Source organism: Euprymna scolopes, chromosome 36 (genome assembly GCF_053919585.1).
Source record: "Euprymna scolopes isolate OS-2025 chromosome 36, ASM5391958v1, whole genome shotgun sequence".
NCBI lineage: Eukaryota > Metazoa > Mollusca > Cephalopoda > Sepiida > Sepiolidae > Euprymna > Euprymna scolopes.
This window is the reverse complement of record NC_136517.1, coordinates 88,035,667-88,059,994: the sequence shown is the minus strand read 5'-3', so window position 1 is coordinate 88,059,994 and position 24,328 is coordinate 88,035,667. Positions and strand designations below refer to the sequence as shown.

Sequence of the window (24,328 nt, the reverse complement as noted above, 5' to 3'; positions counted from 1 at the left end):
AAATAAAAATAAAAATTAAAAATTTAAATAAAAAATAAAAATTAAAAATTAGAAATAAAATAAAAATAAAAATTAAAAATAAAAATAAAAAATAAAAATTAAAAATTAGAAATAAAATAAAAAATAAAAATAAAACATAAAAATAAAAAATAAAAATAAAAAAAACATAAAAATAAAAAATAAAACATAAAAATAAAAATAAAACATAAAAATCAAAATAAAAATTAAAATAAAAAATTAAAAAAAAAAAAAAATAAAAAATATAAAATAAAATTAAAAATAAAAAAAATTAAAAAAATTAAACATAAAAATCAAAATAAAAAATTAAAATAAAAAATAAAAATTAAAAATTAAAACAAAAAATAAAAATAAAACATTAAAATAAAAAATGAAAAATAAAACATAAAAATCAAAATAAAAAATTTAAATAAAAAATAAAAATTAAAAATTAAAATAAAATAAAAAATAATAAATAAAAGTAAAAAATAAAAAATAAAACATAAAAATAAAATAAAAAATAAAAATAAAAAATAAAAATAAAACATTAAAATAAAAATAAAAATAAAACATAAAAATAAAAAATAAAAAATGAAACATAAAAATCAAAATAAAAATTTAAAATAAAAAATAAAAATTAAAAATTAAAATAAAATGAAAAAAATGAAAAAATAAAAATAAAACATAAAAATAAAATAAAAAATTAAAATTAAAAATAAAAATTAAAACAAAAAATAGAAATAAAAAATAAAAATAAAACATAAAAATAAAAATAAAAAATAAAAAAAAAATAAAAATTAAAAATCAAAATAAACCAAAAAAATAATGAATAAAAATAAAAAATTAAAATAAAAAATAAAAATAAAAAATTAAAATAAAAAATAAAAATAAAAAATAAAAATAAAAAATTAAAATTAAAAATTAAAAATAAGATACAAAATAAAAATGAAACATTAAAATAAAAAATATAACATAAAAATCAAAATAAAAAATTAAAATAAAAAATCAAAAATTAAAATAAAAAATATAAAATAAAATAAAAAATAAAAATAAAAATAAAAAATAAAGATAAAACATAAAAATAAAAATAAAAATTAAAATAAAAAATGAAAATGAAAAATTAAAATAAAATAAAAAAATAATAAATAAAAAAAAAAAAAATATAAAATAAAATTAAAAATTAAAATAAAACATAAAAATTAAAAATTTAAATAGAAAATAAAATTAAAAATTAAAAATAAAATAAAAAATAAAAATAAAATATAAAAATAAAAAATAAAACATAAAAATCAAAATAAAAAATTAAAATAAAAAATTAAAATTAAAATAAAAAATTAAAATAAAAAATTAAAATTAAAATAAAAATAAAAAATATAAAATAAAAATAAAACATAAAAATAAAAATAAAAATAAAAAAATAAAAATAAAAATAAAAAATTAAAATAAAAATAAAAAATAAAAAATATAAATAAGAAATAAAAATAAAATTACTTGAGCTAACATCACTTGAAGAAGGTGGACCATTCATCGTAAGAACCAATGTGGGTTTGCCATACCGAGGAGACCTTATTTGGGTCACGAATATCATGTGATTTTGAATATTTAGTCAGTTTATTCTTGTAGGTAAAAGTATCCGCATGCCAGATTACCTTGACAACTCAATCGAGAATAGTATCTACTAGGCATTCGAATTCTCTCCAGTAGTCCTTTAAGTTCTTTCCAATAGACATTGAAATTATCTCCAGTAATAAGTAAGTTCTCTCTAATAGGCATTCAAATTCTCACCAGTAGGTATTCATTTTCTCTCCAGTAGGTATTCAAATTCTCTCCAGTAGGCATTCGAATTCTCTCCAATAGGTATTAAATTATCTCCAGTAAAATTAAGTTCTCTCTAATAGGCATTCAAATTCTCACCAGTAGGTATTCATTTTCTCTCGAGTAGGCATTCGAATTCTCTCCAGTAGTCATTAAGTTCTCTCTAATAGGCATTCAAATTCTCTTCTAGTAGGTATTCAATTTCTCTTCAGTAGGCATTCAAATTCTCTCCAATAAGCATTCAAGGTTCTGGATATGACCTTAAACTATATCCGATGGTGAGGCCCCAGCTTGCGGGAGTGTGGAGCCACCCTTTAATTGCCATTGCTCCCAGGTCCACTCTAACCTAGAGTGGTAGTACCTGTTAGGATCCCAACTATGGGTTAATAGAAATCGACTTGAAAAAAATATTCTATTAAAAACTTTTTCTTCAAAATCTTTGGATTCGGCATTAAATAACCTGAAAAGAGTTGATATGCCGTAAAACAAAAACAACCAACAACAATAAGCATTCAAGTTCTCTCCAATAGGCATTCAAGTTCAATCCAGTAATAATACAGTTCTTTTCAGTAGGTACTTAAATTCTCTGATTTCTTTCCAGTAGACATTCAAGTTCTCTTCCATAGGCATTGAAATTCTCTCCAACAATTATTAAGTTCTTCTCAGTAGGCATTCAAGTTCTCTCCAATAGGCATTCAAGTTCTCTCCAGTAGGCATTCAAGTTCTCTCCAGTAGGCATTCAAGTTCTCTCCAATAGGCATTCAAGTTCTCTCCAATAGGCATTGAAATTCTCTTCAGCGGGCATTCAATTTCCGCGCGCGCGCGCGCGCGCGCGCGCGCGCGCGCGCGTGTGTGTGTGTGTGTGTGAACCATAACAAGATTAAATTAAGTGGTATCAATTATACATATATGATAAGGCTATTAAATGCGCATAAACATGATATGGGTGTGAACATTATACTGTGATGATTCTAGCCTCAACACTAATTGCTATGGAGGGATGGTTGCAGTATAAATGCCAATAAACACAATTAAAATCAACAGTTACGTACATTTGGACGGATGACTGTTTTCATCTTTGATATCATTATTCCCATAGTTTTCATGCCATCATGGCTCATCTGAGCTTAAATCTATGACCCCCCACCCCCACTCCGCCCCTGCCAAACTTTCACAAAAAAAGCTCTCGTCCATCTCCAGGGTGCGGCAGAAATGTCTCCCACATTTTAAACTTTCCACCGTACATTGCTAATGAACGTATTTTTTAAAATTCCATTTTCACCCCAAACAAGACACAGTGCCAATGTGATGTACGAGGCTACTATCGAGGACATAAATTGCAGGAATACTGTGTAGGGAGTCGAGCAGCAAGATATCTATTCACATTACACTTGAACTTCGGTCTGTCAGTACAGTTGGGAAAACATCAACCTGGAAGGGAGTTCCAGAGTCTAGGGGAAGAAACTATTAAAGTAGAATTCGTTCTTACATCTGGGAATCTCTACTGTGTAGTGGTGGACAGCTTGTCGAGTTTGTCAGGAGTATTTACGTCGAAGGGGTACTTGTGCGTGTAGATCGTCAGAGCATCCACCATTAAAATACTTGTAAAACATGCAGAGGGGCGCAACATTTCGTCGATGGGACGGTGGTTTAAACTTGGATGACATTTCAGGACCTATTAGGTTGGCGACTCTCTTTTGAACCCTGTCCAGGAGTGAGAGACTAGTAGCAGATGCACCAGCCGAAATGTGACAACAGTACTCCGTACATGGGCGAATGGTGGCCTTGTAGAGGAACAGGATACTTTCAGGTGTAATTAACTTTCTAGCATGATATAGAGAGCCCTTGCAGCAACCGTGGCAATGATCTCAATGTATCTGTTTCAACTCATATTCACTATGAACGTTCAGCCAAGAGGTGGAAAGGAGTACTTTCAGGTAGTGTATCTTTAGTCATAGCTAGTAGTGGTTGGGAAGTTTTTTTTTGTATTGGTTGAAGAAGACAAGCTTAGTGTAGTGATATGCAAATTAAGCATAATTTACATATGAGCAGATAGCTCATATTTATAAACCGACACCAACTAGAACAGGTGGTTGTTGAGTGCTTGCTTAGCGTTATACACGACATATCAATGGCGTCGACGATAGGATGTTCTCTGGTTTTTGAAGACCCGGAATATGTAGATACTTGGATTCGTTGCTTTGCTGCTAAATGCGAGAAGCAAAAAATTGAAAGACAGCAAAAAACAAGGAGGGTCGAATGAAATCACCGACTTGTTCATGGCTAACGCTGGTTGTGAAACAATTATGAAGGTTGCTACAATGGTTTACCCTCGAGAACTAGAAGAAATGACTTTCGAAGAAATAAGTCAGGTTATCAAGGGAAACATGAGACCAAAGTAAATACTGGTGATTGCAGAAAGGACCAAGTTTACGGCAATGAAGCAGGAAGTGGATGAACCGATAGTAAAATATTTACACTGGTTAAGAAGTGCGAGTATATACTGTGAATTTGAAAAACTAGGAACAGAAGAACAGACTTAATTCAACTAAGATTAATTGAAGGTATGCATAATTCGGCACATAGATACAAGTTAATGGAACAGTTACAATTTACAAACATGCCCTTGAATATGTATCTAGAATTTATACAGCAGCAGGAATTAATGCATACTTACAACCAAAATAAATTTTTTTTAAAAACTCCGAAGAAATAATGGCTGACACGTACACGTTAGAAACGAAAAGAAAAAATTGTACTTACGATGGAAAAATTCATGAAAGGAAAAAAGAAAAATGGCCAGCGTTTGGAAAAACATGTTCAAAGTGTTTAAAAAAGAATCACTTCAAAGAAGTATGTAAAACAAAAAATGTGAAAAGAATAGAGGATGGAAATAGACACATTTTTAATGTAAAGAAGGATAAAATACAAAATACTGGATTAAGAAATGGAGATACACAAATAAAAATGAAAATCAACCATTGCGTTGTTGAAATGTAAATAGATACTGGCAGTGAAATAACTATAATACCCAGAAATTTGTGGGGGAAAATGGGAAAACAGTTTTTTTTTAAGAAGCAACGCACAATTATGTCAGATTGATGGCTTGATCATAGCAATTATGGGTTACTTTGAAGGTTCAATAGAGCTAAAAGAAAAATATGAAGTAGTACCCATTCTAGTTACAAATTGCCGAAAAACGCAGGGACTATTGGGGAATGATGCAGTAAAAATAAATTCAACAAAGTTGATTAATGAGATAGAAATGGAAAAAAACAGGAAAATTAAAAAATTATGAAGCTAGCCTGAAATTAAAAGAAAATGTTCCCCTCCTCTTATTATGAAGCGAGAAAAGTACCAGTGCATTTATTACTGTTAGTAATAGCTAAGTTGCGAAAGTTAATAAAGGAAGATTTATTAGAACCTGCCCCCTTCAGGAGGAAGTAAATGGGTATCACCCATTGTGGTATTAAAAAAAAGACGGTGACTTGAGAATTTGTGGAGATTAGAAAATAGGGGGGGGCATAAAGTTTGCGCCGACTCGTACCCTATTCTAAATGTGGAAGTAGCTTTACATAAACTTGCCAGAATGAAAGTATTTTCGAAAATAGACCTAAAATCAGCTTACTACCAAATTCCCATAGATGAAAATTTTGAAGTAACGACCATAAACACACCTATAGGCCTGTTAAGGTGAAAAAAGGATGCCGTATTGCATAAAATGGCAAGGGCAACTTTTCAAAAAGCTATTGAAAAATTAATAAGAAATGTTGAAAATACCATCTGTTATCAAGACGATATATGTGTTGGAGATTTTAATAAAAATGATTTAAAGAAAAAAATTTAAATATACTGAACTGGCTAAAAGACGCTGGCATACAACAGTAAATACAAAAAAGTGTACAACCAACATTAATGAAATATCATTTTTGGGTTACTCAATATCAAAGGAAGGGATCTCTCCAGATGAAGCGCTAATAGAGAAAATTCTAAAAGTGGTTACACCAAAAAATAAAAAAGGAGTTGGAGTCTTTCTTGGGTTTGGTAAATTTTTATAGAAAATATGTACCAAAATATAATGAGTTGACAGAACCATTTGCGAAGTTAAAAAAAAATGCAGAGTTCATTTGGTTAGAACACCAACAGAAAGCCTTTGAAAAGTTAAAACAGATTCTGGCAAAAAAGCCAATAATACAAATTTTTGACCCTAAGAAGGACATAACTCTTACTACTGACGCTAGTGAATATTCCGTATCCGGTATTTTGTCATGTCATCCCGTAATGTATTTATCGAGGAAATTAACAATGACTGAACACAATTATTCTAATATAGAAAGAGAGGCACTAGCCATAGTGTGGACAACGGACAGAGCAAGACAGTTCTTAATGGGAAGAAAATTCTTGTTGAAAAATGATCACAGACCACTGGAATTTATTTTCAACCCAAGAAAAGAACTACCGAAAGTTACAACGTCCAGAATATTACGTTGGGCGATCAGACTGATGACATTCGACTTTGACATCGAGTATGTTAAAGGGAATACGATACCGCACGTTGATGCCTTATCTAGATTGAGGTTTTATCGAGAGGATAAGAACAAAAACAACGAGGAATTTGAAGACACATTCCTGCACCATGTAGAAACCGATGTTATATCTGTAGATAAAACGGCTACTGAAACTACAAATGACCCAGTGTTAAACAGAATAGTGTTGAGGATAAAAGAGAATCGCTGGGGAAATTGTTCAATGACTGAAGGACCATTCAAAGAAATAAGACATAAATTGACTATAGAAAACGGGGTAATATGTAATGGAGCCTTTGTGGTTCCCCCAGAAACACAGAGGAGACAGGTTATAAAAAGTGTACATGATGATGTACATTGTGGAGTAGCAGATAAGAAGATTAAAATTGGAAGCATGGTGACCGGGGTACTCAAGAGACGTAGAGGACTACGTAAAAAGATGCACAAAATACACAGAACTCAGGAATTTCAAGCTAAAGAAAATACATGTGTGGTCCCGAGAAGCAGAACCGTGGAGCAAAGTACACATGGATCATGCCTATGTCAATGAGATAGGACTCATTAATATTAGTAGACGCATATTCAGGTTGGTCTGAAATGGTGAGAGTACTTGATGAAAAAAAGTACCACCGTAAAACAAATATTAAGAGTAATATTTTCGAGAAATGGGATACCGAGAACATTGGTGACGGATAACGCGCCAAAATTTGTGGATGCTGATTTGCATGAATCGTTAAGAAAAACAGGATGCAGACCTTACAAGACTCCTCCCTACCATCCTCAAAGTAACAGGATAGCGGAAAAGATAGTCCAGACGGTAAAAAAGGGTATAAAAGCATCCGTGCAACAGAAGGAGAAAATCGATGTTTTCCTACCAAGGTTATTACTGAGTTATAGAACAATTCCGCATGCAGGCAGGCCAGAAAGACAATTAAGATTCCCTTTGACTATGTCATATGCCACAAATCATAAAATGTGGTAAAAAAGAAATAAGAATACGGAAGCCGAGACAGCAGCAGAATTTATTATGCAGAAAAGACATAATACTGCAATATTAAATAAAGAAAATGGAAACAGTGTTCTAGCTCATGCTGACCAAATAAGATCCCAAGTAGAACAATCGGATGAGAAAATGCCTTTAGAGCTGCCCTTTATTAGCGTAACAGAAGAGTTACTGCAGAATGAGGCTGCGGAGGAAGAATAGAGAGAGAGAGAGAGAGAGAGAGAGAGAGAGAGAGAGAGAGAGAGAGAGAGAGAGAGGAGGTAGAAGAGGAAGAAGTAGAATGGGACAAGTTAGAAGAGGAAGACCAGAATATGCAGGAGGAACACTTCGATTATAGGGAAAGACGTGATAGATCCAGATATCCAAGGGAAAGAAGGGATATAAAGGGAGATGTTCAGGAGGGCACGAGGAGAAGCACAAGAAGTACTCGCGGCATAAAGCCCTTCCATTATAGGGAGATGTAGAGATATGCAAATTAAGTATAATTTACATATGAGCAGATTGCTCATATTTATAAACCGACACCAACTAGAATAGAATCGCTGCATTGAATGTGACATCCATTTTTGTCCCCATTCCACTACAGATTGGATGTCTTCCTCTAGTGTTTCTCCCATTTACTTAGATATGTGTTCATTTGTTTTCCTCTCATGCGTAAGTACCGATGATGTTTTCATTTAGCTAATAACTTGTCATTTATTTTCAGGTACTCATCAAGCAATATGGTTTGGTGCCCATGGTGCTTTTACTGTAGAAATGTTTTTGAAGAATTGTGAATCTGTAATTGCAACAAAGAGATATTTCCAAGTTCATTACAAGTTAGGACAGCATGATGCTGTTTGAGAAAGAAAATCACTACAGCTATGGGTTGCAAATTTCAGTATTCCAGCCTTTTTTTTTTTATTTTTTTTTTTACAAGGTGGTCACCACTTTTACAAGGCTCGGAAGCCAATCGGTGATAAGGATTATTGCGTGTACAGTACGTTGGTATTGGAGATTTGATAAAGTGTCTTACTTACATCAGGAATTTGTTTATGTTAGACTTGAAGACATCCAAGTTGTAGTCAGGTGGAAAACAGGCAAACGGAACAGAGTTCCACACGCGTGCACTTCTAAGAAAGAAGCTTTGTTCATGAAATCTACGTTTTGATTTAGGCACAGATAAAGAGTGGGGAAGACTTTTGACAGTGGTTTCAGCTAGACGGGTGTTTTCAGTAGACGGAAAGCTGTGAGACTTTCTGCTGAACAGTCAGAAGAATTCTATACACTTATATGCAGTGCCAGCCATACAAATTAAAGATTGGTCAGAAACTACACGAGCATGACTCGGAAGATCGCATGCTAACATAGGGAGAGGATATTTATGCCGCACCCTGTACAACCACAATCCACAATTTCTCCGACTCCCTATCAGTGTCTAAATCTAAGCACAAATTCCATAAACAATGTTTCTTTCCTAGAACATCTCGCTTATGATACTCGGAAAAATACTTATTTGCGAAAAATTTAAATGCGATATTCGTTTTCAGCACACCTGAAAACTATAGAAAACAAGGTTTTTAAGATAGGTTTTGTTGGTCTATCAGGCCACAATTACCAAATAAGCACCACCCCTAAAAAATAACAGATCCCCCCCAAATAAAGTAGCTATAACATGGGTGTCCATTTTACATTAAATGGGTGTCCATTTTACGTTAAATGGGTGTCTATTTTACGTTAAATGGGTGTCCGTTTTACGTTAGAAAAGCGATTCACCATTATTAAAAGTATATTTTTTCATATCTTGGAAACTACTCGTTTCCTAGAATTTTAAACGTTATTTTCGTTTTCAGCGCCCTCGGAAACCTTTAATAGTGGTAATTTTAAAGGATTTTTGGAGGGTGGAAAAATACTGCGTCTTTATCAATGTTTCATTTTTAGTCATTTGTTTTCCTAGTTTTGCATATAAATTCCAACATATCTGATAATTTCCCAAAACCTCAGGTCCTGATGGAAGGGAGACTATAACTTGCTACTATGATTTCAAATGATCTGAAATAACAGCAAGGGGAGACTTGATTCCAAATATTTATCATATGTTATATCTGCTCCCCCCTTTGTTTTTTATACAGAAAGTAAATTTCACAGTGTATAAGGATTATTTGATACTGGAGATATTCATAATCGTACCCTATTTCCAAAAGAGGGGAAACATAACATATGAGAAATATTTGGAATCAAGTCTCTCCTTGCTGTTATTTCAGATTATTTTAAACATAACAGCAAGTTTTAGTTTCCCTTCTATCAAGGTCAGAAGTTTTGGGGATTAATGTGAAATGTATGAGGGAAAAACAACTATAAACGAACGGCGTTCTTGTTAAGAGCTGTTCCTAATGTAAAAAAAGTTCCCGGTTAAGTTTGGGAGAGGAAGAAAAGAAAATAAGTAGGGATTATCACCGTTAAATATGATTTAATTTGGAATCTGACTCTCGTAGGAATCGATATGAAAACAGATGAAAGCGAGTGATAATATACGTGAAACCTACAACAGATATGCGTGTGTATTTTTTTTTTACACGGAAGTCACCACTTATCAATGTCCGATGCAATTCTCTATCTTTAATGAGCAAATACGTCTTAGGGTGGAGCATTGTTGCCACATATGGACAAGAGCTGCTTGGCGCGCTTTATCATGATTAAATAGAGTTCAAAACCGGCTTCAAAATCTAGTAGATGATGCCCTTTTTTACATGGTAGTCACCACTTATCAAGGCCCGGAAGACACTCGGGGATAAGGGTTATTGCGTGTACAGTAATCAATGGGACAATATCGTAGTAATCGCTAGTAATGGAGATCTTAAGGGTGCGGTTCATCAGAAGCTTGTTTATGTTGGACTTGAAGACATCCAAGTTCTAGTCGGGGGGGGGACAGGCAAACGGAAGAGAGTTCCACAGGCGTGCACTTCTAAGAAAGAAGCTTTGTTCATGTGTGTGTGCGCATTCTTTCCTCATAAGTTCCGAAACGGTTGAGCCTATCTTTTGCAAATTTCACACAAAGGTAATTTGCATATTACAGTGTTCTTAGATACTTTTGTACAGAAATCCATCCCATATGTACCGAAAATTGAAAAAATACGACCCTAAAAATAGTATTTCATTCTTATAGATAAAAATTTTTTACAAGGGCACTTTTTATGTTGCACCGGCCAAGCGAGAAAATAAAATCTTAGCAAACTATTTCTTCTAAAAAAAAAAAACAAAAAAAAAAACTGTTGTCATCTTGAGGTATGGCTCAGTAGTAGAGTATTCGACTACAGATCGAATTATCCCCTGTTCTAGCCCGGATGTACCTTACCATTTTAATTTTGTCTTATTAATGAGTTCAGTTTACGATAAAAGAAGATAGGCCATTTAAAATCGCCGCAAACCATTTCTTTGTTTGCAGTTTTTAAAACTAAGCATTAATCAGAAGTGACTTTTCCAGGGCATTCATCATCACGCCCAAATATCAGCTGACATGATATTGTAAACAAACACAGACGGAATTTGATGAACGACATTATCATTATTATTTTTATTTTCTATTTTATTTTTTATTTTTTGTGAATTAGTCCACTGGACAAATTATTCCTCGTAATATATAATAATCAAAAGAGGATTGATTCTATAATAATGCATACGCAATCTGCATAAATTAAAATATCATGTTTGAGCGTATTGTACAACCAGCAATGTTGGGCTGCCAGCTAGTATATATATATATATATATATATATATATATATATATATATATATATATATATATATATATATATATATATATAAATATAGAAGCGAAAATGTTTGTGTGTGCCTTTTCGTGTATGTCCAAGAAAGGCTTTTTTCTGAGAAGCGATCGGTCGCCTCACAACTTGTGCGACCGGACATCGCTGAGCTTGATGTGTCAGAATGTTTTAGGAATTTTTGACACACCTAACACAAAACTGCGAATAAAATATTAAAAAAACTCGTAATTTCTCTTTTTAAAGTGAATTGTTTATTATCTTTATGGAATATACTTCAAAAATAAACTATTAAAGTTGTTTAAAAAATAATAGAAATATTATTTTTTATTTAAAAAAAAAGTTTACAAAGTGCCTGCGTGCGTTCATGCAGCTATGTTTTTTACATAATGAAATCAATTGAATTTTACGAGTTAACTTTTTTCAATTTTTAAAATTTAAAAATCTATCAAAATTTTTCTATTGGTTCAATGTTTACGATATATTCAGGTTCAATGTAAAATTTTATGCTCTTTCCAATAAACCGAATATAATATTCTAGACAAGCAGTTCTTTTTAATTCACCCCCCCTTTTTGTAAATGTCTATTCAAATGAAAATAATTTTCTCACCTCAAATTTATATATCCCAAATTAAGGATAAAAGATCAATAAATAAAATAAGCTAATTTAAAACAAAAAAGAACAGTTATTTGAAAATTTACCTGTAAAGTCCAAAGTTTAAAACCTTTTTTTTTTAAACAATGTTAATCTTTTTTTATATGAAACCTTATAATCTTGTTATATTGTCCAGAAAATTTCGTAGAATTACGATAATTTTTTCTATTTCATTCAATGTTTTGTTTGTTGATATAAAAAATCACTCCATAAATAAGAAATAAAATATATTAAATCAAAAACTCATATATTTCTTTGAGAAAAAAAAAAGAAAAAAATCCCTCTAGTGTTTTTTTAAGGCAAAAACTGATAAGTAAAATGTGATTATTTTTCATATATGGTGACACATATTTCTTCACGCACAAGGCTAGACGGCTAACGCGTATGTGTCGTTTTGACGTTCTTCTATCTGCTTACGTAATGGAGGCCTTTTCAAATAGTTGTTTAAAAAATTCTTTTATTTAAAAAATACATGGAATATGAAATATAAATATGGACAAATTCTCATAAATGAAGAATGGAAGCATCCATTGATTAGTATTTTATATAGGTAAGTGATTTTTTGAATTTATATATATTTATTATTTTTAGATTAAGTTAAATCTCGTTGAATTTCGTAAACTCTTTCTTAAAGAAAACCGATTAAAAAAATATTGTATATATTTTTTTTTTACACAGTGGTCACCACTTATCAATTATTATTATTTTTCAATAAAACATTTTATTATTTTAAAGTTTGGCCATTGCTCTTTTTATTGAAAAAAACATTAGGGCTTAAATTACATTGTTCATATTGTTATAAGCTTCGAAAGATAGGTAGTCTATTTAATCACTCTTTTTTTAATGGCGAATTCTGGCACTCCCATCGCTGAGCGCCCAGCTAGTAGAATTTGTATGTGATATCTGCGTTTGCAAAACTATAACGTTTTTTTTTTCTCCGAAAGGGAAACATCTTTCCTGTTGTAATATATATTTTGTTGTAAAGGATTTAACATTTAATGGCTACATTTTGTAGTTATTTTGAGGGGAAAATAAATTAACTCTGTCATATATATGCTGCAGAAAGACTACTCTTCATTTTGTCGAAAAATCATTTATCTAGTGTTGTCCCAGGAAGAGATATGCTTAAATATTTGAGAAAATGTGAGGGTGTACTCACTTTTGTGATACACTATATATATATATATTTATATATATATATATATATATATATATATATATATATATATATATATATATATATATATATATATATATATATATATATATATATATATCGAGTGGAAGAACTGCCGACTGCCAACACGACGGTTCTAGGTTCAATCCTTGGCTTGGGAGAGATGCTAGTCTAGCGGCACTGATGAGTTGGGGTACAGCACTGTCGTAAATAATCTCACCCGCTACTTAACTGGCTGAAAATGCGAAGCTCGTTGTTTGTTTGTTTACGAACAGGTGATTTGAGCATTATAAAAGTGGTGGCGGGTGTCTATTTATATAGACATTCCGACGAATTATTTACGGGCATCGATTCCATGGTCGTGTGGGAGAACTACCGACTGTCAACACGACGGTTCTAGGTTCAATCCTTGGCTTGGGAGAGATGCTAGTCTAGCGGCACTGATGAGTTGTGATACAACGAAACAGGACTATACGTCGATGACTACAAGTATATATAGTCTTTGAAGTTTTTAACCTTTAAAACTATACAAAAATATAAATTTTTATCATTTGTTAGAAAACCATCTAGTCAGTAAGTCATTCAATCACCTGCAATCACTGCATCAGACCGCTCTAGAATTTACCATAGCACTAATAATTTATTTTTTTAAAGGGATCATCAGTTTCTTATCATGAAACACTGTTATGGGGATTTAAAAACAAAACAGCATATTACATCATGGCTCCCCAGCAGTGTTGATCAAACACCACCTCCCTTAATCGTTGTCCAGTCATGAAATAAACGATTTTTCAATTTATACAAATTTTGTATTTATTATTTTAAAGCTAATTCTTCGTCGATTATTATTATATTGTACGCAATATATAGTAGTGATATTACAAGTTTAAAAATATGGCTTGATTGCCATCAGCTAGAATAGAGACCAAAACATTTAACTCTTCAACGAAATTCGGTACAATATAACCTAAGGATATCAAACCTTTGAAAAATGAATGCAATTTAACGTACAAATATATATTTGCGCATGCGCAGAGAAGCACTTTACGTCAATTTACGCCTGCCAAATTCCAATTTTTTACAATTCTCAGCATTTTGGAGCTTTTTTACCGACTAAACCGAAATCGAATTTGTCCCACAAGACCGAATCCCGTATATATCAAAGTTTCAAGTCTTTAGACCAAAAATTGATGGTGTAATTCGTTCCGTCAAACCTAAAAGACAGACAATTTCACTTCTTATATATATATATATATATATATATATATATATATATATATATATATATATATATATATATATATATATTCACTCATGCCCCACGTTTCCGACTCTGCATTTCTTCTAATGAAAAGAGGTAAGTATAAAGTTCCCAGGAGTACTATAATTAATTGGCATAGCTGAAATTCCTTCCCTTGAATGCGAGAAGATGTTTTTTTAGGATAAAACCGTCATTTAAAACGAAAAAAAAAAAAAAAATTAAACCAAAACTTCTTCTTCTTCTTCTTCTTTTCTTCGTTTTATTCTTGTCTATTTTTTTTCTTTCATTTTCCTCTATTTTTGCTTTACTCCTATGTTTTTCTTTCTTTTTCTTTCTTCAACTTTCTTCTTTTTTTCTTTTTCTTCTTCTTTGCTTTCTTCTCCGTTATTTTTCTTTTTCGTCTATTTCTTCTGTTTTCTTCTTATTTTCTGCTTTTTTATTTTTGTTTTTGTTCTTCTTATTTTTTGCTTCGTTGTTGTTGTTGATCTTGTTCTCTTCTTCTTCTTCTTCTTCTTCTGCTTTCTTCATCTTTTTCTTTCTTTTTCTTTTCTTCTTCTTCTTCTTCTTCTGCTGCTTTCTTCTTTTTTGCTTTGTTGTTGTTGATCCTTTCTCTTCTTCTTCTTTTTCTTCTTCAGCCTTTCTTATGCTGCTCCTGCTTTCTTCATTTTCTTTTCTTCTTTTTTTTCGTTCTCTCTTTTTTCTGCTTTCTTCTTCTGTTGTTGATCTTTTGTTTACTTTTTCTTATTCTTTTTCTAATTCTACTTCATTTCCTCCTCCCACTCCTCTTCCTTCTTCTTCTTCTTTTTCTTCTGCTTTTTTCTTCTTTTTCTTTTCTTTTTCTCTTTCTTGTTTTTTCCCAAATTTTTTCTTTCTTCCTCTTATTTTTCTACTTTCTTTTTTTTTTTTTTTTAATAAAGATGAAAACAAAAACGAAAAGTGACACCGTTCGTGGGGGGGGGGGCGGGTGACTGTTGGAATAACGGTGTTTCTCACGCTGGGATTACGTGTTTATTTCGATGGCCTGAGAAATATTCACACGTACAAGAGAGAGAGAGGATCTTGTTTCAAACTTCATCACACCTCTACAAAAAATGTCTCGTTTTATGTTATTTTAGATTATTTTTATTTTAAATTTAATATACTCTAAAAAGATTACCTCCCTTTGGTCGAATGTTTTGCTACTCTGTAAAGATTGTATGATTGGTAAAGAACGGCTTATAATACAGAAGTCATAAAAATGTTTAGAACTGTTAAAATAATTTCCAACGCTATTAATAAAGTTTATCTATTCACCAGTCAAAAATCACATATGAGAAAGGAGGGGGAGAAAAAGAGGAAGAGAAAGAATGCACAGAACACTCTTAAATTGAAATTACAGTATCCTCGAGTGGCCTTCGAGCCTTGATAACTGGTGACCTATATCTATTCCATCTTTTCATTCGTAATTATGGAATTATCTTCAAATATTTTAAATTTCAAATTAAAGCGACGGACTTATACTAAGTAAATATTAACAAGTCCTTACACCCCACACCCTGTTTTTTTTTAAGATAGTACCTATTTACTATGCCTCCCCACGGGACAGAGTTAGACACCAGGGTCGTTTTTTAACGTGGAGAAAAGGTACAAAAATAAAAATTTTCTCAGTCGTGAAGGATTTCTCCTCCACTGAAAGAGAACAAGAAATAGAAGTGCAGCATCTGAAGAACAGATACTACACTTTGATCTTGTCCCGATGCATTGTGAATGCGTTATCGGCAGCTCAAGTAACTCTCGCTTCCTCTTATTTGTCCCTCAGTCCTCATTTCCAATGAGTGGTGTTTCTGACAAAGGGTGAAGAAAAAGCTGCTCTCCAGGACGACAGTACTTCGTGCCTGAAATGTCGGAAATTTTCTGTTCCTATGTCTATCCTTGTGGCCATGTAACTTGTAAGGGTGCTGGAGGTAAGCGTTTCATCTGGGCTGACGTTATCCGGCTGATAGTCAGGGACCCGAACCTTCGATTAACCACTAAGGAGGCCGTCCTATCAGCAGGTGCAAAATACTGGGGCGGCTGTATTGCCATTTGGTGATTGGACTCTGGAACATGCAGTAGTTTCGAGTGGGGCCTCTCGATGCCATACTAGTGGGTAATTCTTACGGCTTTACCTTATCATGGCTACAAAAAAAAATATTTTCTCTCTTACCTTCCTTCTTTGTCCTGCTGTAACCAAGTCTGTCGACCTGTTCCACAAATCCCAATCCTAAACATGAAATACCTCCAGAAAAATAACATGTGTAAACCTAGAACCCCATCCTCCAACGTAGACCCTTACTACCATGTCTCCTTCTCTAACATCAGGGGTTTACGTTCCAACCTTCCAGAGGTTGAAACACAATTACAGGAGACGAAACCAGACATATTCTTCCTAAGTGAAACTGGCATTAGGCCGACCGCTTCCCTTGACGAATTCATAATTAAAGGATACTCTAACTTAACATCTAAATCTGACCCCCAAGATCGCCATGGACATGGAATATGTACTTACATTAAAGATGGCTTTTCGTGTGGTAGGGATATCTCCAGAGAAGACCCTAATTTACCTTATATGTGCTTCCGGGTTGCACTTGCATACACTACTGCATTTATATTCGCTCTCTATCACCCCCACAACAGCGGAGTTACTATCCTTAAGAGCATATCTAGAAAAAATTGACCATATCCTGTCTGCTCACCCTTCAGCTAACATCCACATTTGTGGTGACTTCAATGTCCACAATGCGGAATGGCTGACCCACTCTAACAAGACATCATGAGGGGAGTTTCTGTCATGATTTTGCCATTGCCTATGACCTCACCCAGATTGTCCACGAACCCACCTGTGTGCCCGATACTTCCGCTCAGTATGCTAGCCTTCTAGACCTTTTTCTCACAACTTCCCCTGAGCTATGTTCAAGTTCCGTTCTGTCTCCTCTGGGATGTTCCGACCAGGCGGTTGTATCAGTTAAGATAAAAACGAAATGCAATAAGTCTGGAGATGTACCTCTCCACCGTACTGTATATCGATACTCTACCGCTGACTGGGATAGCTTCCGTACACTTATATCCGATATACCACTGCATTCCATGTTTAAAAAAGATGTGTCCTCCATAATATCAGACCTGACCGAATGGCTAATTGTAGGCATAGACCGATTCATACCATCCAAAAAATTCCAACAAAAACCTAACAGCCAGCCATGGTTCTCCCCAGAATGTGCTGCTGCTATCGCGCACAGAAATCACTTTTTCCATAGCTACCAACGTAATAGATGCACTGAGACTAAAGCTGCCTTCAGGACTGCCAGCAACCACTGCAAAAGAGTAATAAAAAATGCAAGAGAGTTATATGCTCAGTCCGTTAAATCCGAAGTAGCTGAGCAGCGGCTTGGTTCCCACCAGTTTTGGCAAATAGCAAACAGGATCCTGAACAGAAGTGCGCGTTCTATCCCAACTATCATCAATGGACCTGAGGTCATCTCGTCAGCATCAGACAAGGCCAAACTATTTGCCAAGAACTTTGCAGCTAATTCTACCCTATGTGACGAAGGCCATCAACTCCCCATATTTTCTCTTATAACGGACAACACGCTCTGCAACATATAAATATCTGTGCGTGATGTCGCCAATCTAATCAAAGCAACTGGCCCTGAAATAGTTTCAACTAGAACTTGTCTCCATACTTACAAAACTCTTTAAGTGTTGCCTTAAAGAGAAGTGCTTCCCAACACCCTGGAAAACCTCATCAGTATGCCCTGTATTTAAGAACTCAGGTGATAAGTCCTCTCACTCTTAGTACAGACCAATAAGTCTCCTATGTGTCATGAGTAAGCTGCTGGAATCCATATTAAATAGAGAAGTAGTCAACCACCTCAGCAGAAATAACCTTCTTAGTGACATGCAATATGGTTTCCGTTCTGCCAGATCTACAGCAAATGTGCTGTTATATCTCATAGGATTAGCGAATCTCTCAACAAAGGCTTCCTTTCTAGGGCAATTGCACTTGACATATCGAAGGCCTTCGATAAGGTATGGCATAAGGGCCTACTTCACAAGATTTCCAGCTACGGTATAACTGGAAATGTTTTCTCGATCTTAAAATCATTTCTCTCCGATAGGCTCATAAGAGTAGTAGTTGATGGACAGAAATCAGAGGCCATCAATATTAATGCTGGAGTCCCTCAGGGGTCCATCCTAGGCCCAACTCTCTTCCTGATATACATTAATGATTTCCCAAAACACATACTTAAATCATTCGTTGACATCTATGCTGATGACACGACCATCTATGGCAACATATCAAAGGCCGTAAATGACAAAGTTGTCTCTAATTCTCTCTCCTCTGATCTTGAGCGCGTGGTACAGTGGGGGAGGAGGTGGCTGGTTATTTTTAATGCATCTCAAACCAAGCTCCTATCTTTACATCATCAACGCTCTGATCCCCATCTGGCATCAATTGATATGGGTGGCTCTCGTCTAGGGGAAGCTCCATGTTTTGATAAGCTTCTGGGCTTGGCCTTTACCCCTTACCTGAAATGGAATATGTACATCGAGTCAGTTGCCAAGATCGCTGGGAAAATCGTAGGATCCTTCTACCGCTCCAGAAGATATCTCACCCCTGATGCAATTCTCTATCTGTATAAAAGCCAAGTACGTCCAAGGATGGAGTACTGCTGCCACATCTGGGCAGGAGCTGCTAAAAACAGCCTATCCTGCCTTGACAAAATAGACTTCGTGGCCTAGTGGGTGATCCCCTTTTCTCTTCCCTGCAACCTCTCTCCCACAGGAGAACGTCTGAACTCCAATCTCTGGTCCCCCCTCGCCAATCTTTCACGATAAACACCCGCCTAGCTGAAACCACTGTCAAAAATCTTCCCCACTTATCTGTGCCAAAATAAAAACGTAGATTCCATGAACAAAGCTTCTTTCTTAGAAGTGCACGTCTGTGGAACTCTGTTCCGGTTGCCTGTTTCCCACCTGACTACAACCTGGATGTCTTCAAGTCCAATGTGAACAAATTTCTAATGAACCGCCTCCTTAAGTAAGACACTTTATCAGATCTCCAAAACTAACGTACTGTACACACAATAACCCTTATCACTGAGTGGCTTCCGGGCCTTGATAAGTGGTGACCACATGAATTTCTAATCCCCTTCAAAGTAATCTCCTCCAGCTGCAATGCACTTATTGTTATCATCTTCTGTAATCGTGTTAATGACGCTCGTCCCAGTTTCTTTCATCTCATTAATTGTGTCATAACGACAGCCTCTAAGGTTTTTCTTGAGCTTAGGGAATAACGAAAAGTCACAGGAATCAAGGTCAGGAGTATAGGGAGGGCGAGGAACTGTCTTGATGCCCATTTTAGTCATGACAACGTATTTCTTTCTGATCTTCTCTGTGCATCCTTAGGACAAACTTCGCGCAAATCTTTCGCATCTTCAGTTCCCTCACTGACATCTAAATGGGAACTTATCGTCTATATAAACACACGACGGTTCTTATCCATGAAATTCTTTATTTGGCCAATCAACTCTGTTCTGACTTCCTTACTCCTCCCACACCTCTCATCATCCTTCACTAACTTCCTGCCTTCCTTGAATCTGTTATGCCAGTCAAAAACTCAGTCGATGCGAGTTGATGGAAATCACTAAACGAACGAGTCAAATGTGCTGTAACAAAGGATTTAGGGAATAGACTAGAAAATTCTGTAATAGTATTCATAGAAAAGACTGAAAATAGCAACATCACGTCTCTGTCTGTTTGAGAGAGAGAGAAAGAGAGAGAGAGAAAGAGAGAGAGAGAGCAAAGAAAAAGAATGGTTGATGACAACCATTTTCAGATAGATAAAAAGAGAGGCCGAGAGAGAGAGAGAGGGGGGGAGAGACCGAGTAAGCACGAGAGAGAGAGAGAAAGAGAGAGAGAGAGAGAGAGAGAGAGAGCGAGAGCGTGCACGAGAGAGAAGTTACAAAGGGTAAAGCCAATCAAATTACAAAAGAGAGGCCGAGGAAGATAGCCAGAGATAGCCAGAGAGAGAGAGAGAGAGAGAGAGAGAGAGAGAGAGAGAGAGAGAGAGAGCAAAGAAAAAGAAAAGTTGATGACAACCATTTTCAGATAGATAAAAAGAGAGGCCGAGAGAGAGAGAGAGAGAGAGAGAGAGAGAGAGAGAGAGCACGAGAGAAAGAGAGAGAGAGAGAGAGAGCACGCGCGTGCACAAGAGGGAAGTTACAAAGGGTAAAGCCAATCAAATTACAAAAGAGAGGCCGAGGGAGATAGCCAGAGATAGCCAGAGAGAGAGAGAGAGAGGGAGAGAGAGAGAGAGAGAGAGAGAGAGAGAGAGAGAGAGAGAGAGAGAGAGATTCCCAGATTATATAATGTTGTTAACCGATTGAAGTTGTTCATTACGTCACAGGTAACGCTCTGTTATCTTTGTTAAATGAGGTCATGAGTGACGAATCGCGTTCCTATGAACGCGACACCGTGTAATCATGTCTACACGACAGGGAGGGGCATAATTATATTGATTCAATTGAATCAACCTTCCAATTTCATAGCCATGCACACCATCCTCCTGGCATCTCCCCATCCATTTGTAACCCTCTCTTGTCCCCCTCTATCCCCCTCCTCTCACCTCTCTCATTTAATTCGCTCTTCGTCCTAGCATTTAATAAACGTACCAAGAAACAAAAAAAAGGCTTTATTTGGATAATTAGGACTAATTTTCTCATCTTGAGTGTTATTTGCACAACATTTCGATCGATGTAACCCCCCGATCTTCTTTAGGTGCATCTTGTCGAACTCGTTGTAAATATAACACTCAAGTTAATACGGATCCAAATAAAACGGCTTCTCCGTAGAGCTCACAAAAATAGTGCCTCATGGTTGTTTGATCTGCATGAAGTCGTCTCCGTTGGTCGCAGCTATCCGTTAACAACAAGACGTTCCTTTCTGGGAACAAGAAGATTACAGTGAAACTCAGAGACAATACTGTGGATCTGAAGGAAACCAAGGACCTGTTTGCAAGGCTGATGGTGTTTGCCAGGTCACGTCGAGACATCAATGCAAGTGTCTACGCCCGACACCGTGAACAGCAATGCTCAGCCGTTGCATGCAGAGTCGTGGAAGGTTTGGTTATGAACAAAAAACAATGGGGCTTTTTTAGGGCTAATAAAATACTCCATTTTTGGGACTATTTTACCATATTTGTCCAAAATTTTCTGTATATTTAGCAGTTTTGCATGGTGCTGAACTCAAATATAAAAAATATGCTAAAGCCTTGGGGACTTTGGGGACTAGATGGGGGTGGGGTGCAGATGACGGACTCAGTCATTTCTTTTTTTGTACTCGGCAGAATTCAAATTTACATATGTTAAGGGCTAAAACTTCACCGTTTGTTCATTTTCACAAGGATTTGACGACCCCTGGGGACTTTTGGGGCTAAATGGGGGGGGGATAAATGCTGAACTTAGTCATTTTTTTATGTCTCACTTGTTTATTATTATATTGTTTTTTTTTTTTAAATTTAAGACGTCACTACAAATGTTGTTTAGGGTATTTTTATTTTAAAAAATATGGCGGATATTGTTAGGAAAAAAATAAAGGTTAAGTAAATTTAGGAATCTAACGCGCGATGAGAGTGACTTGGATTGGTAAACATTTTGTGGGTATTATTACTTCGGCTGTTGCATTTTTGGAGTTGCCTTTGAAGTCCCCCCCCCCTTTTTATATACATGCGTGACGCGTGAAAAGCGCAGTTTCAGTTTCCAAGTCGACTTCACCGTATAAGGCCGTGTTGTATTCTGTCTCTTATTTATTCTGCCGTAGTGGAATTCTGTTTTATTAATGCAGTTTCATACTTTAAGATATTTTATTTTATTAGGGTTCCATATTTTCATTTATTATTTTATTGTGTTTATTTAATTATTTTTTATATTGCTACTATAACCGTAATTTCAGATATTCTTATTTAAACTTTTATGAAGGATAGTATTAAGAGAAAAATAGAGTTTAATTAAATTTAACACTTTTTAAAACTAGTTTTGTGTTAATATTTAAAAAAAAAAGGGGGTGTTAACCAAATAATGTTCTTATTTCTTACATTTTATCTGTGTCATTAAATGATGCTCCTATTTATTTACCTTTCCACGAGGGCAGAGTAAGACAGAAGGTCGGTTTTTAATGTGGAGAAAATCATGCTCCTCAGAAAGGGGCACTCTGATTAGGAACAAAAATAAAAATTTCCTCAATCTAGAAGGATTTATCCTCCACTGACCGAGGTCAGAAAAGTGTAGCATCAGAACAGATACTACACTTTGATCCTAGCCAAAAAGGCCAAGGAACGTATCATTAGATGATGTTGACTAGATATTTGCTTGGGTATTTTAATTCGTTTTAAATATATATGTTTTGTATATATATTACTAGCAAAAGTACCCGTCGTTGACTGGGTTCAAAAACAGCCTACAGAAAATGGACTCTGATTTATGAAAGTATGATAGGATATGAAAAGAAAGGGTTGTTAGGACATAACTTCGAATTTGGGGATATCAAAACCAAAGCAAAATATGATGAAAGTAAAAATAAAATAGATAAACCCCATAATTTATTATACCATACCTGTTCACACCGAAACACTTATCACAATATTTTGTGGATCTATATATAAAAAAAAAACCTTGTTAAACTTTGTGTCATATTTCCATTCTATGGAGGTCAGGCGTGAACGAACACCCCATAATTTTATTATACCATATTTCTTCAAACTTAAAAATAATTATCAAAGTATACTTACGCAGATAGATATGAAAAGTCTTTATTAAAGTTTGTGTCTATTTCCATTCTATGGAGGCCAGGCGCGAACGCAGACCGCACAATTTTATTATACCATCCCTATTTAAGTTAAAACATACTTATCAAAGTATTATTATGTACATCTATATCAAAAACAGTTGTAAACGTTTTATTTTAATTTTTAAATTTTTTATTTCCATACTTTGTGGACCAGGCGCAAACGCAGACCCCTCAATTTTAATGAACCATCGTTCTTCCAGATCAAACATAGCCATTCCTGTGTCTCGATACATCTTCTATCATTATATGTAATCATTTTTTTTAAAATAGTCAACCATATAGGAGCCTATTCGTGACCAGACACACACACACACACACACACACACACACATACACACACATTCAGCTTTATATTATAGATATTATTTTTATAGCTATCTTATTTTTCTGCTTTGTGATAAAATGTTTTATGTGTAATGAGGAGTTGTCTTTGAACTTTTTCTCCCCTAAATAGTATGTGATTTTTATTGGATTTTCTCAGTCTAGAAGGATTTCTCCTCCACTGCTCGAGGTCAGAAAAGTGCAGCATCAGAACAGATACTACACTTTGATCCTAGCCAAAAAGGCCAAGGAAACGTATCATTAGATGATGTTGACTAGATATTTGCTTGGGTATTTTAATTCGTTTTGAATATGTATGTTTTATATATATTTTATAGTATTTTTATAGTTACCTTATTTTTCTGCTTTGCGATAAAATATTTTATGTGTGATGAGAAGTTGCCTTTGAACTCCCCCCTAAATTGTTTGTGATTTGTATTGGATTTTCTTTAATTATAATTAAAACTTGTTAAACTGTGAAGATTGATAAACTACTGTTCTACTGTCGCAAACATTATATTTTGTTAATGCAGTTTGATATTTTAAGATCTTTTATACTCATAACCTATTGACTGATTGTCTTTTATTTTATTCCAGTTCAATATCTTCATTTAAATATTTTATTTTGTTTTTGAATTATTTTTTCTAAGTTGTCACTGCAACCGTAGCTTAAAATATGCTTATTAAAAAAAACATGGAGGACACTGTTCAGAAAGAGATAGCGATTCCCCCCCCCCTTAGTAAAACAACCGACATTTAGAGATGATTATCCTCGGTCCCCAAATTCAACAGAGATTAGACTATTCCTGTAATTTAAACACTATCAGTCGGTCTTTAGTGTTTGATTGACCGATAGTAAATGTCCAGGAAACGGTCCAATGCTGTGACAATGGGCCAGTCAATAGGGTATGAGTATAAAGATCTGTCGGTTAGATGTCTTTTTGTCT

The 24,328-nt window shown here is 34.5% G+C and overlaps 1 protein-coding gene and 1 pseudogene across 1 annotated transcript in view; both read right to left on the bottom strand.

Annotated features, from left to right (window-relative positions):
* LOC145260264 (uncharacterized) overlaps positions 1 to 24,328 on the bottom strand; it is a 144,822-nt gene that overhangs the window by 21,010 nt on the left and 99,484 nt on the right. The gene's annotated exons all lie outside the window — the stretch shown is intronic.
* On the bottom strand, positions 22,378 to 22,554 carry LOC145260813 (U2 spliceosomal RNA; annotated as a pseudogene).